The sequence below is a fragment of the Girardinichthys multiradiatus genome, chromosome 8 (assembly GCF_021462225.1).
Source record: "Girardinichthys multiradiatus isolate DD_20200921_A chromosome 8, DD_fGirMul_XY1, whole genome shotgun sequence".
NCBI classification, from domain to species: Eukaryota; Metazoa; Chordata; class Actinopteri; order Cyprinodontiformes; family Goodeidae; genus Girardinichthys; species Girardinichthys multiradiatus.
In genome coordinates, this window is record NC_061801.1 from 27,101,605 (window position 1) to 27,115,298 (window position 13,694).

The 13,694-nt window shown below is 37.9% G+C and overlaps 1 protein-coding gene across 1 annotated transcript in view; it reads right to left on the reverse strand.

Moving 5' to 3' along the window:
* jak2a (Janus kinase 2a) overlaps positions 1-6,975 on the reverse strand; it is a 43,662-nt gene extending 36,687 nt beyond the window's left edge. Inside the window, exon 1 of the mRNA XM_047372357.1 lies at positions 6,739-6,975. The gene's annotated coding sequence lies outside the window, so the exon portion shown is untranslated. The remainder of the gene's footprint in view (positions 1-6,738) is intronic.
* Between the last annotated feature and the right edge of the window lie 6,719 nt (positions 6,976-13,694).

Genomic DNA, 13,694 nt, shown 5'->3' on the forward strand with positions numbered 1-13,694 from the left:
ACTACACCGCATGGCTCCAGAAACTTCTGCAGTTCCCAGCACATAAGCTGAAAACCGACATAGCAACGAGATGGAACAGCGCTTACGAGATGGTCGAAAGATTTGTAGAGCAGCAGACTGCAATCTGTGCTGCTCTTATGTCTCCTCAGGTGAGAAAAGGTGGAAGTTCAGGTAACATCTGCACACTCAGTGAAACTGACATCTCCCATGCTGAGGAAATGGCCAAAGCAACAAAACCATTAAAGGATGCAACAAATATCATGTCAGAGGACTCTGCGCCCACACTGTTTTTTGCTTCATTACATGCTCAGCTGCTTCATGACACCGCAGCAGGCTTTGCTGAGGATGACGCACGGCTTGTGCAGGAAATAAAAAAGACCATCCATGAAGATCTTTCTAAGAGATACACAAATGTGCAGACTAAGAATATTCTTCTCACTGCCTCCACACTGGATCCAAGGTTCAAAGCCCTGCCTTTCCTCACCAGCGAGGAGCAACTGGACGTCCATGTCAGAGTGACATGGGTAATTATTTGCAAACTTGTTGATAAACTATTTTTTTGAAAATGTGTGGACCACATACATACACACAATGATGAGGATGCAGAATAACAAACAGAAATGTTTAAGATATCTAACAATTATTTGATGTTAAATGCACAAGTAACAGCAGAAAATTGGTGTGGCATCCGCTCTGACTGATCTGCTGTGGCGCAAGCTGATGTTGGGGCTAATAATCCAGATGCTTTGGAAGAAGAAAGCCCTCCTGCTCCTAAAAGAACATCAGCACTTGTTAACCTGCATGGAAGGACATTTACAGAGGTAAGAGTTGCCCCCAAAGCTGAAGAGGAGCTGAGGAAATATCTGAAGGCCCTTCCACTGTCTCTCTCAGAAGACCCTCTTCAGTGGTGGAGTTCCTATGAGGTACCTTTCCCTCTACTGGCTAGATTAGCTAATGCATACCTAGCACTAATGTTGCAGAGAGAGTATCCTCTACTGCAGGGAATATAGTGACTACGCAAAAGCGCAATCTAACCCCAGACCATGTTTACCAAGTCCTCTTTCTGCAAAAGAACTTAGACATTGCTAAAGTTGTAACATGTCTTCATTTAACTTAATAAACTGGGGAAGTAATCAAAATGTTAACATTTGGAAGCTATGTTAAAGTTAGAACTTTGTTTTATATGTTTTAGTCTCAAGAGTTGAGATGTATGTGGATATTTATGTTTGAGGTTATTAATTAATGAGTGCTCAAATATTTTATTGCTAGAAATTTCAGATGAACAGATGTTTAGTCTTGAAGCCACTTTTATATGAGAACTCAAACGTTTATGTAGTTACAGGTTTGAGATGCACTGAGTGTTTTATTTTTAATCTAAAGTGAGTACTATTTTTACTTTAGTAGTCTCATAGAATTGAGATGTACTACTTTATATTTGAAGCTGCTGTTATGTGGGTACTTAATTATTTTTTTATATATACTTAGAAATTTGAGATGTTCTCAAATATTTATTTCTGAAGCTACTGATAAGTGGGTACTCATTAATGCTTTTGTGAACAGAAGCTCTATAAAAAAATATTTTAGGTATTGATAAATGAGTTCACATTTTCCTTTGCTTTCCTTTTTTTTATTTTTTGAAGTTACTACTCAGATGTTAAACTTTGTAGCCACTGAAACTTGAAAAAATAAATGTTACGTCTTTAAAAATATATTTAGAATTTTTGAAGTAGTTGATGAACCTTGCAACATTGCATTTTCTTAGAAAAACCCAGTTTTCTTTAAAGTAATACAACTATTTCTCAGAGCGTTTTCTAGCATATAGAGAAATGTAGTTCATCCTGGAATTGGGACCCTTTGTCAGAGTGTTAATTATTGTTTGTGAATCGAGAATCGATACTGAATCGAATTATCACCCCAAGAATCGGAACCGAATTGAATCACAAGTGGTTGTAAGATTCACATCCCTAATGGTGCTCAGTCAGCCTTCACCTCAAAACAGCTGTGCTAGTCGCAGTCACAAAGCCAGACATTTTTTCTGCAGAAGATAAAAGATTTTAAAAAATGCAGATGCCAGATGTGAAGCCTTAAAACCTTCCACCCCCATGCTTCACAGTAGGGATGGTGTTTTTGGGATGGTACTCATCATTTTTCATCCTCCAAACACAGCGAGTGGAATTAATAGCAAAAACTTCCATTTTGGTCTCATCTGACCACATATCTTTCTGCCATGGTCATGGGCAAACTTAGGACGGGTCTGGACGTGTGCTGATTTAACCAGGGGAACCGTCCGTGCCATGCATGACTTGAAACTATGACGTCTTAGTGTATTACCCACAGTAACCTTGGAAACAGTGGTGCCAGCTCTCTTCAGGTCATTGACCAGCTCCTCCCGTGTAGTTCTGGGCTGATTCCTCACCTTTCTTAGGATCATTGATATGCCACGAGGTGAGATCTTGCATGCAGCCCCAGTCCGAGGGAGATTGACAGTCATGTTTAGCTTCTTCTATTTTCTAATAATTGCTCCAACAATTGATCTTTTTTCTCCAAGCTGCTTGGCAATTGCTCCTTAGCCCTTTCCAGCCTTGTGCAGGTCTACAATTTTGTCTCTGGTGTCTTTGGACAGCTCTTTGGTCTTAGCCATGTTAGTAGTTAGAGTCTTACTGATTATGTGGGGTGGACAGGTGTCTTTATGCAGCTAACGACCTCAAACAGGTGCTTCTAATTTAGAATAAGTGGAGTGGAGGTGGACTTTTTAGAGGCGGACTAACAGGTCTTTGAGGGCCAGACTTTTTGCTGATTGGCAGGTGTTCAAATACTTATTTGCAGCAATACACAAAGAAATTATTGAAAAATCATACATTGTGACTTCTGGATTTATTTTAGATTATGTCTCTCAGTGGACATGCACCTAAGATGAACATTTCAGACCCCTCCATGATTTCTAAGTGGGAGAACTTGCAAAGTCCCAGGGTGTTCAAATACTTATTTTCCTCACTGTATATCAACAGATTAAACTTGTCTTACTTCATGGTGAGGAAATGTTCTGATTTCCATAAAAATCTCAAACATTTATATTCTAAAGGTGAATAATGTGTAGCTTTTCTCTGTGAGGGAAGTGATTGCTACACGTAACTGCTGTTTTCACAGTCTTGTTATTGTCTATGTCATACCTAGTCATTTTTTGATATGTACTGGAACAGTTTTATGCCATCAAACAACAGGATAGATTGTTTTACCAAAAGTCAGCCACAGAAGTAAAATTATGTCAGCTGCAGGAATGTTGTCTAAAGATCATATTGTCCTTACTGATACTGATCACCTCCTTTGCTTATGCAACAGTGTATTTGTTTTAGTATGTTTACATGTTCCCAGCCTGCTACTCTTTAAACAACACTTGTTTCGATTTATGTAAGAGGTGCATGCCTCAAACTGTCAGACAGTGTTTCGTTTGACTCAATCAGCAGCTGAAATATTGAAAACAATCTGACCATCCCCCATAATATCTTCTAAAACTTCCAGTTTGTTCAGTCTGACATTAAAAAAGAACATCTTCCTGTTGTTTGTTTAAAGTTAAACTAAACATGCCATTTTCTAACGAAACAAAGTAGTCCGACTCATTGTGAATCCAAAAAACCCATAACCCTAACCCATAAAAAGGGCATCAAACAATTGCCTTACTTTTTCTGGTAAGCAGTTTTCAAGTCTATTTTCTTGGTCTAGAAACTTTTTTGTCTACTTTTAGCAACAAGAACTGGATTTCTTCAAAATTGCTCCTGATTTTAGCAAAGTTTAAAGAATGGTTGCCCTAAAGTCTGCTTTTGAGTAAAACCGAAACATGTGGTTCATAAAAGACACTTTGTGACGTAACAAACATTTCCATTTTAAGACTATTGTGTCAGCAACTTATTTGATTGTCTGCATCTGTATCATTTATGTACATCTGCTGGTAGACCATATTCCTACCAGTCGTATAATGAATTTGTGGGCCACACGAAATGGCCCTGGGGCCACACTCCTGTTCTCAGCTTTTTAACCATTGCTCTGACTGTAAATGTGGACAGGTTTACCTATCAAGCCATGTTCTTATTGGCTTTTCCTGACATATGAAGATCAATTAAATTTAAATGAATTCAAATTTAAATTCAGTTACATTTTAAGAGACGTGTTAGGGATGACAAGTATTGTAGAACTACTGATTTTGTTGAAAATAAACATTAAAATTAAAAAAATGATTTCTTAATTCTCTACTTCTTGCTTTTTCCTCTACTGTATAAATGATTTTTCTAGTTTTTTCAGTATAGTTCTCCAATAAAAGATTCATTAATTTTAAAGGCTATCTACACATCTTCAACAGAGGTGCTAATAAGCATGGTGAGCAATCTATCTCTAGCCTCAACATGCCATTTAGTGAACAAAAACACCGCGAGAGTCATCCCTGAACAACTTTAGCGATACCTATCACATTACATCATGAAGCAAAAAAATGCATAGATCAAACCACAGAGCAATGCCATGAAAGGAAGATGGGTACGCCAGAGTTTCCTTTTCCTGCACGTGTTACTTGCTTTCGCACACAGCTGGCTATGATTTCAAATCAAAGTGACAGAAATGCTTTGTAAAACAAATGAATAAAAAAACATAATGGAAAGATATAAACTATAAATATTGTAAGCTTAAGTTACTTGCCTGTAAATGATTTGGGATGGATTTTCCACTCACTCCTGCCAGTGTTGCATAGGCTGCTTAACATGAATGAATGGGACTTTGAAACATCCAGGCCTATCTAACAATAACAAAACCTCATTGTACCAAATTAGTGGCATTAAAAAAAACTTAAATTCTTGCTTTGTCGTTTCTTCTTGATCTATTTTGAACTAGTCAACTCCTCTTTTTGTAATTGACTGGCAGAGCAGTTCGGCGTTCTGACCTGAATAAAACTGTAACACATGATTTCAGATGCACAAACAATGTACTTTCCCCTCAAACATGTCTGTGTCAGATTGGTTTCTTCCAGTAAAACCCTAAATGAAATCTGAAGTCGCTTTGACAAATGAATCAACCCTGCCTACATGCAAGTGAAACGCCACACCAGAAGAACATACAACATAATACACACTTGATTTTTTTTTTAAACAATAACTCCAGAATAGTCTTTGTGTGACAAATGTGTACTTATTATCTTTATTCACCCAGAGGTTCCTCTACAACATCCACAGTCAGAGTAAGAGTGCATATTAGTGTTATTTGTCAAAAGTGATTCAAACATAGCAAAATTTTCAGCTTTAACACTCAAAACCAGAAAAAAAGAGAAACCCTTGGGACATCTGAACTGGAAACAGCTTGTTGTGAAGAGAAATAGGAAAGCTTTTGAATTTTGAAATGCATCATCTATAGAAAAAGCTACAATTCCAATTAAATAAGAGCATTGTTCAGCAATGTGACTCAGTTGCTTGTTTCAAATGTCTGGAACTGCCAGGCAACAATTAAACACCATAGGTTGTCTCCTTCCTAACACACTCCCTGAGATGAATCATGTTCTCGAAATTCCTTGTTCACCACCTAGCGTCTATCTGTGCACGTCCCTGCTAACACCCTTTCCATTTCGTGCTTTTGCAATCATTTCATGTAGACCAGCTTTTTCTGGTGCGAAATGGAGCTGTTTTCCACAGGAAATGATTCCTACTGCAGCTAAACTAATATAAAAAATACATAAACTTGCTCAAATTTACTAAGGTGAGGAGAACTGAGGAGACGTCACACAGTGAGAGCACACGTGCTTTAGGTGATTTTAAAAGGTTGTAAAATTTGTTTGACAAATGCATTGTAGAGATTATTTGATATGAAAATATGTATGTTCTAATAGCGCTTCAACACTTATAATAAGTGCATTTTCCTGCTTTTCTTCTACCAGATTAGCACGTCTCATTTGGGAGTTTTCGGACAGAATTTGAAGAGTAAAAAAAGATATATCCACATCAAACAAACAACTGGTCTGTCTACTTGCAGGGGTTTTTAAGCAGCCAGTGTAGCAGACACATTTCTCCGCTGTAAGATCATGTTACCAGAAATAGTAGTTACATGCAATGAATATACCAAATGTTTAGCAGGGGAGCAAAAGCATTAGTGTGAACTTAGTGTAAGTCTACACACCTGGTATCAACGCATGCATGCAGCTCTGTCGCTATTTTTAAGCTTATAAATATCATATTCCACAGTAAGAAACATGAGCTTTTGGCAGAATTACCTTCATTCCAACCACTAAAAAGAAAGAGCAGTCCCCACATCTGCTGAACATTTAATGATAATATCTAATCAAAATAAAATGTATAATTCAGCATTTTTGAATTGTTGGAGTTGAACGGGTTTCATTGTGAACTCCAGATTATCCCAGATTGTCAGCTTTTAAAACGCTGCAGCTGTCTTACATTAACCTGAATTTGTTGTTTTCGGGACATTTTGCAAATATACTTACATGAACACATTACAACATAGTCTCATGAACTCATCAATGTATATATATATATATATTTGAGGGAGTTTTGATGAACATTATGCATGATGATATGATCTTAAACAACAGTCCACCGGGAACACTGTCAAATAAAATGTCATTTACTTCACACTATTGCGTGTTTTGTAATTCCCCGTTCAGTTATTGCAGCTCATCTAGTCTACACCGAGAAGCTAACAAGCCAGCAGTGAAGATGGATGAACACACATTGAAATGAGCACTCTTACCCAGCTCGGGGTGATGTGTCGCTGCTCCGAGTTTCCTGAAGTGAACTCAGGTCGGCGTGAAAACCAGCAGTCAGCTCCGCATTAGCTAGCTATGCTACAAACCTCCAACCGTCGATAGCCGCTGTGTTATTCGACCCCTCCGGCTGCCATTCTGTGGCTCTCCGCATCTTCTCCTCCACTCGGCGAAAGACGCATTTGTTTCGACTCGACTCGACACGATTATTATTTGATGTGAAAAACCAAAAAAAAAAAAAAACCCGGTTGTACCACCCCCCACCCCTCCCCGGCTCAGATACGTTGATTCCGTCCGTCAGTGGGGAGCCGACTGCGCTCATGACGAAGATGGTTAAGGCGGAGCAGGATGCCAAATCAACTTGTTTTCATCTTCTACTTCTGGCTTTGAAAGGAGGGGTTTCCTTTCATTTAAAGCTGACTGAAACTTTCATATTCACATTGACTCTTGGACTGCATCCCGACTTTTGTATTTGATCACAAATCTACCTTTAATCCTGACGTAGGTAGAGTTGGTTAGGAGAAGAAATACTTCAAAATAAGTCAAAGTAAAAAGTGGTCATTCAAAGAAATTACTCAGCTAAGAGTAAAAGAAAAGTAGTTGGTGAGAAGTGCTGAGTTCATAATAACTTTATGTCCAAGTTCTGGTTACTTTAAATAATAAAATACAAATAAGTAAAAATAACCAACATTGTCACAGAAGTCAAATTAAGGCACAAGGAACATGCATTTCTAACGCTTACTTTTATACATCATAAAGCTTTTGAAAACAGTTCCTACAGTGGGTAAAATAAGCATGTTTCAACAGTGGAAACCACTGCCAGTCTCAAGATATACTTAATACTTACCAGCCCTCCAAAGTTGCTCTCAGCACATAGGAAATAACATTAGAACAAGCTTGTGTACATACAAGAAATCTCACTTTACTATGTAGCCACTTTGTGGTTGTGTGTCTAGGTGTGGTTGATGTTTGGTTAAAATGTTTATGCACTTAATTCAGTCAAGTAACCAGATGTGGTTAGAGTAGCCACTTATTAGTGTTACCCTAGCAACTGGCTATTATTTTGATAATCGATTAATCTATTAATAAAAGGAGCTTAATAGGAAAGTTTCTTTACAGAATTTGAACCAGTTGAAGCTAAAACTATGCCAGTTGAGTTCTGGATAGAGTATATTTTACGGACAAAGAAGGTTTTTCATCTTGAATGCAAAATGCATATATTTTTGTGCAATTCTGGTCTAATTGTGTTGTTCTTTGTGCAAATTGCGTTTTATAATCGATTAATCACCATTAGTCCAATTAATTGTTTCAACCCTAAAATAATATGACTCAAAGTAAAAGTATCCCAAAGTGACTGCATGGAGTGAAAGTAAAATTATGCATCTTTTTCACATGTCTGTACCAATGACAATCTGCAAGGTGTGCTGTGTGTTTTTAGCCCTCATTATATGAGTCAGCACTTTGAAGAATCCTGTTTCCTCATATCTAAAGACTGGATTTTTACCCATTTTTCATTGCAGAGTTGCTGAAGCTCAATTAGATTTAACATTTTCACCACGTTTTCCCACGTTCTCTGTTGTGTATAGGCCTGGACTTCAAAAGGGCCTTAAATTAGGACTGCAAGATATTAGAAAAACATGAAAATGCGATAGTATTCATAAATACTGATGTCGATTGTGGTTTAACCACATTTTCTCCTCCACTCTCTTCAGTGATGGTTCTTGCATGAATGCTTCTGCCGTCCCATACCTACTAAAATGCAAGTGGCCATTTAAATTCTATGTCTGGATTATATGGAGTGTAGAACCACTCAAGGCACATAAAATAGTCTCCCTATTCTTAACTGCAAGCAGGTGGCGTCAACTCTCTGTTGACACCACATGCATGATAGCAATAGAAAATTTGTTCAACACCTAACTCACAAATAAGTCAACTCAAATTCTATTTATAAAGCCCATTTTAAAACAACTGGTTGTTACCAAAGTGCTGAAAAATAGAAGACAAAGGAACAGACAAAAATAATAGACAGAACAATTTAAGCATAGAACACAGAACAATAAAATACTAAGACAACTCACACTGGGTTAAAAGACAAACAAATGGGTTTTTAAAAGAGATTTAAAAACATTCTCCAAAATAACAATAATTTTATCAGATTGTAATGAAGTCATTAACTATTTTCTAAAGGTCAGGTCTGGTTAACACTAATTTAAGCTTAGCTATCTGCCTTAACTGGAAGAAGCTTTTCTTCAAAACAGAATTATTTTGCTTATTAAACGTAAAATCAGAGCTTAAAATCATTCCCAGATTCATAACAGACTGCTTAAGATATGCCTTAAGAGACCTGAGGTTCACAGGAAGAGCGCCAGCAGTAGAGCTAGGGCTGAATGCAACAACTTCAGTCTTATCGTCATTAAAACCTAAATAATTTGAAGCCATTCAAGCCTTAATGTCATCAGAAATTTTTAACAGAGGGTGGAGGGAGCAATAACTATTAATAGGGAAATCTGGCAACAATCAGCATAACAATGAAAAGAAAGACCCTGTTTCCTCAGGATAGACCTCAAAGAAAGCAGGTAATGGGAACAGAAGTCAGGACAACTGAAGGATTGAGGTTAATAAACACAGATGAGCAGAGGGTCCATGGAAGTAAATGTAACATCTATACATAAGAATAAATCATGAATCTAAACTACAATAAATTAACTAAAATAACAGCAACTGAAAAACACAAACAGGGAAGTGCAGAGAAAACAGACAAGGAACTCAAACTCAAAACCTAACACAGGAGAATAAGGAAACTAAAACTCCTAACACTGGCAGATCATGAAAGCAGTACTTTTAAATTAATTTGAACAGTGTGATTGAAATTTTTCCTTGTTTCCCATTGTTTAGTAAATAATTTACATAAAGATTATTTCTTGTCGGAGTTCTGGGAGTTTCTTTCTGTTCACCTGTTTTACCTGCTACTAACCCCATCCAACCTCTAGATGGCACCAGACGCACGGTAGGAGCTGAGTCCACAGGTGTTCTCCATCAGCCTCTTCAGGAGAGGAGCTTAAGAACCCAACGTTGCCAACACTCCGGGGCCTGAGTGTTAAACTGCAGTGGTAACTCTAGCTGGGCAAGACAAATCTCCTTGTGATTATTTTCTGAGTACTTACCTTCTCGTGCCCTCCTTCCCAGGTTACCTCCAGTTCCGAGCTTCTTATCCAGTCTGCGTTTGCAGAAGATCCAGACTTTCTCTCCGCAAGATAACTTCACGGATTATCTTCTCAGTTGGCTGCATTCGGGTTTCAAGTCTCCTCAGGCTTCCTGTGAACGAACCTGGCTCACCCTCCACCGTGCTCCCCTCCAAGATCATCCACCTGGTGCCACCTCCACCTCAAGTGCAAGTAAAACAGAATTACCTGGACCTTTCACGCTCCCGGAGTTTTCCATCACAACCCAGAATATTGCCTGTCACTTACCCTTCTCCATACACCGACGAGTTCCTGTTTCGCCAGCAAACAAAATATTTCTTAATAAACTTGTTAAAACGTTTCCGGTTTTCCCGAGTGTATTTCTGCATGTGGGTCAAAGCAGCTAGAAGAACGTTGACATTTCTAGTGTATGCATGTTAAATCATTTTGTAATGTCTTAATTTTGTAAAAAGAATCTATTATAATTGTGGGCGGTGAAACTTTAAATGCTCATTTCTAGTCAGTCTGAAATATAAATTTGTAAAAACAAAAGATGGCCTTTTTTTTTTTTTTTTTGTATTTATTATATAGTAATAGTACAACATCACAGCATTTTTTCAAAGTCAGTCATTGGTTTTGATTGTGGTGTGCCACCATTAGATTTTTAATGGCCCAATGTGAAAAATGTCTGGCTGCACCCCTTTGTGTCAATCAGAAACCTTTTAGGAATGTTTCTTTTAGGTTTTCCTAAAGTCAGTTGGAAGTCACATAATGTGACATTTGAGGAACCTTCAGTGAAAATCTGTCAAGGTTCCCTGAAGTTTATTTAATATTTGAAGTTTCAAAATCTGATGTTAATTCCTTTCAATAAACCAAAATGAAATATCGGCATCTGTAAAGGTGGTAACCTTTGACATATTATAACCTATGGTGCCTTCCACGCCGCACTCGCATGTTTGACGATCACACGTTTTTGTTTTTTTTTCATGTTAAAACAGCCTTTAATCAAAAGTCAGTTTTCTATATCTGCATACTTAAACCTCTCTCCTTCTACAATAAAATCTATAATTTGCTCCCATATTGCCTCTGCTCCTCCCTCCTTTTGCTGTTACCACACATTGTGTAAATAAACCTCTATGTATTGGATCTAAGTTACATGGGTTATTGTCTGCTAATAAAACCTTTTTATGAAGTTGTGAACTCAAATGTTCTTTTATGCCTTTTTCTTTTCAATTGCAGTATCAGAATAACATTATTTCTTTTTTCACATAATGTCCTGATCACATTATCTGAAAGTTACTTGCGTGATTACATTTCTTTGTCGTGAAGAAGGATCCACATGCAGGGATGAGGATGGCACAATAATCTCAAAGGTCTAAGCGCATAAAAAAAAAAAAGACTCACAAGCGCAGTAGAGAAACACGAAGATGTCACAAAGCAAGGAACAACAGAGGAGCGTCAGAGATCAGCAACTGATGGTCAGAAAGGATCTGTCAAGGTGTTGCTAAAAATGAGACCCTCAAATCCTGGGGAGGTGATTGCTGGGACCAGGGTCAGGTAAGGTGTAGGAACATGAGCTGAGGGAACTCAGGAAAATTATTTATTGACGCAGAATATTAAAACGATACAGGAAACAGAGAAATTATTAAACAGAACGGGGGTAAGGACTAAAGATGAACCCAAAATTGAAAACCAACGTTACAAAAAACTCCTAGCTGAGATTTTTTCTTGGTTAAATGCACAGGTATTTCCTAAATGGGAACTTTATTTTTTGATGATCGGACATTATTGGGATGATATTCAGACCTCCTGAAGATTTTAGAATGGAATGCAATAATCTGAAAAAAACATTTTTTAATTTTTGGAAATCCTTTTGGAAATATCTTAATCTCATTTCATCTTATGTTAAAACAAGTAAAATGTAGGAAATACATTATGAAGAAACCCAGAACAACTGATGATTGTCAACTTTTAACTGCAGTTTATCTGAGGAGAAAAACTAAGTTTATATACAGTGAGAATATATGTTTTTCTTTTTGGGTTTCCGGATAAAGGAGTAGATTATCCTGAGATGGCAGAGGTCACAGACAGACAGGTAAGGAGAATTTAAAGATGCTTCTCTGTTCTCCCAATAGGCTTACTGATTTCAAAAGCAAACGTACAAGGAATGACAAGCGCGAACCGACATGAACGGTCATCTTAGGTTTCCAAGGTCATTGTTTCAATGAAAGTCTGACTTAGAAGGTAAAGATTGGAGGTAAGGTCCAGGTAGGCATATCCATGGCAGGAGATAAGTAAAATTCTTACTGGAAGCAAAGCACAAATGAAGCTTGATTACCAAAGCTACATTGTGCAATCCAGTGCTGCTGGAGAGTCTTTATGGATGATCACTTTGATCTATGTATTCCTGAAAAACTTGTGTATGGCTTCACCTACAGTTGTGATGAACCTTCAGACAAAAGAAGGTTTTAGAGAGCTGTCTTTGACATCTTTCGAAGAAGGAAATATTTGTCCTTTTAATTACCTTTGAAGCTGATTAAAATCATATAACAATTGGGGGGCGACGGTGGCGGCAGTGGTAGGGTTTGGTCCTATAACCAGTGGGTTGCCAGTTTGAATCCCCGCTCTGTCTGTCTCAGTCACTGTGTCCTTGGGCAAGAAACTTCACCCACCTTACCTGCTGACGGTGGTCAGAGGGCCTGGTGGCACCGATTGAATGGCAGCCTCGCTTCTGTCAGTGTTCCCCAGGGCAGCTGTGGCTACATTGTAGCTCACCACTGTCAGTGTGTGAATGTGTGGATGAATGGGTGAATGACTGATTGTAGTGTAAAGCGCTTTGGGGTCTCTGGGGATTTGATAAAGTGCTATACAAGTGCAGGCCATTTAACATTTATCAACAATTATGTGACAAAGGCAACATTTTACCGCTGCTTAAAAAATGTTCTTAATGAGCTAAGTCAAGTTTTCAGGGTCAAAATAAAATTCTTTGCCCTCATCTTGACCTAAAAGCTGCTCACTAATGACTTATTAGTTTCGGGAGAGCAGTTTCTCTCAGATTCAAGGCTTGAGGAATGTCGAACAGCAGAGGGACAGATGTTTTCTTTCTGTCACTCATTCACACATTTTCAGTCCAGTCCTTGTTTGAAATCGTGACAGCACACTGCACAACGTGTGATTAAAAATCTAGAGGCTGAATCATCTGTTTTTCTTAATAAAACCCATATGAACCTGCATCCTCAAGATAATTGTAACGATATCACAGGAATTATGAACCGACAAAAGGTTAGGTTTGTTCTGATGTTGTCAAATAAAGGAATTCAATGAAGGCCAAACTAACATGAACTGACATGCTGGAACAATCAAGAAAGAGTGAACTTGCAAAAAAGAATAAAGGAAGCTGGGCTAAAAGCTTAGGGAGGTAAAATAAAACTTAGACCTGCTGTGTGGCAAATACAGAAAACCAAATTAAAACTAGTAGAAAACAACAAGGACAACTAAAAAGGACAGGAAGTAAAGTTGACCAAGTAAAAATGAGTTGTAAAAAGAGAACATGCATGAAAACCTGATTAATATGAAAGAGAAAATACAGGGGTTGGACAATGAAAGTGAAACACCTGGTTTTAGACCACAATAATTTATTAGTATGGTGTAGGGCCTCCTTTTGCGGCCAATACAGCGTCACTTCGTCTTGGGAATGACATATACAAGTCCTGCACAGTGGTCAGAGGGATTTTAAGCCATTCTTCTTGCAGGATAGTGGC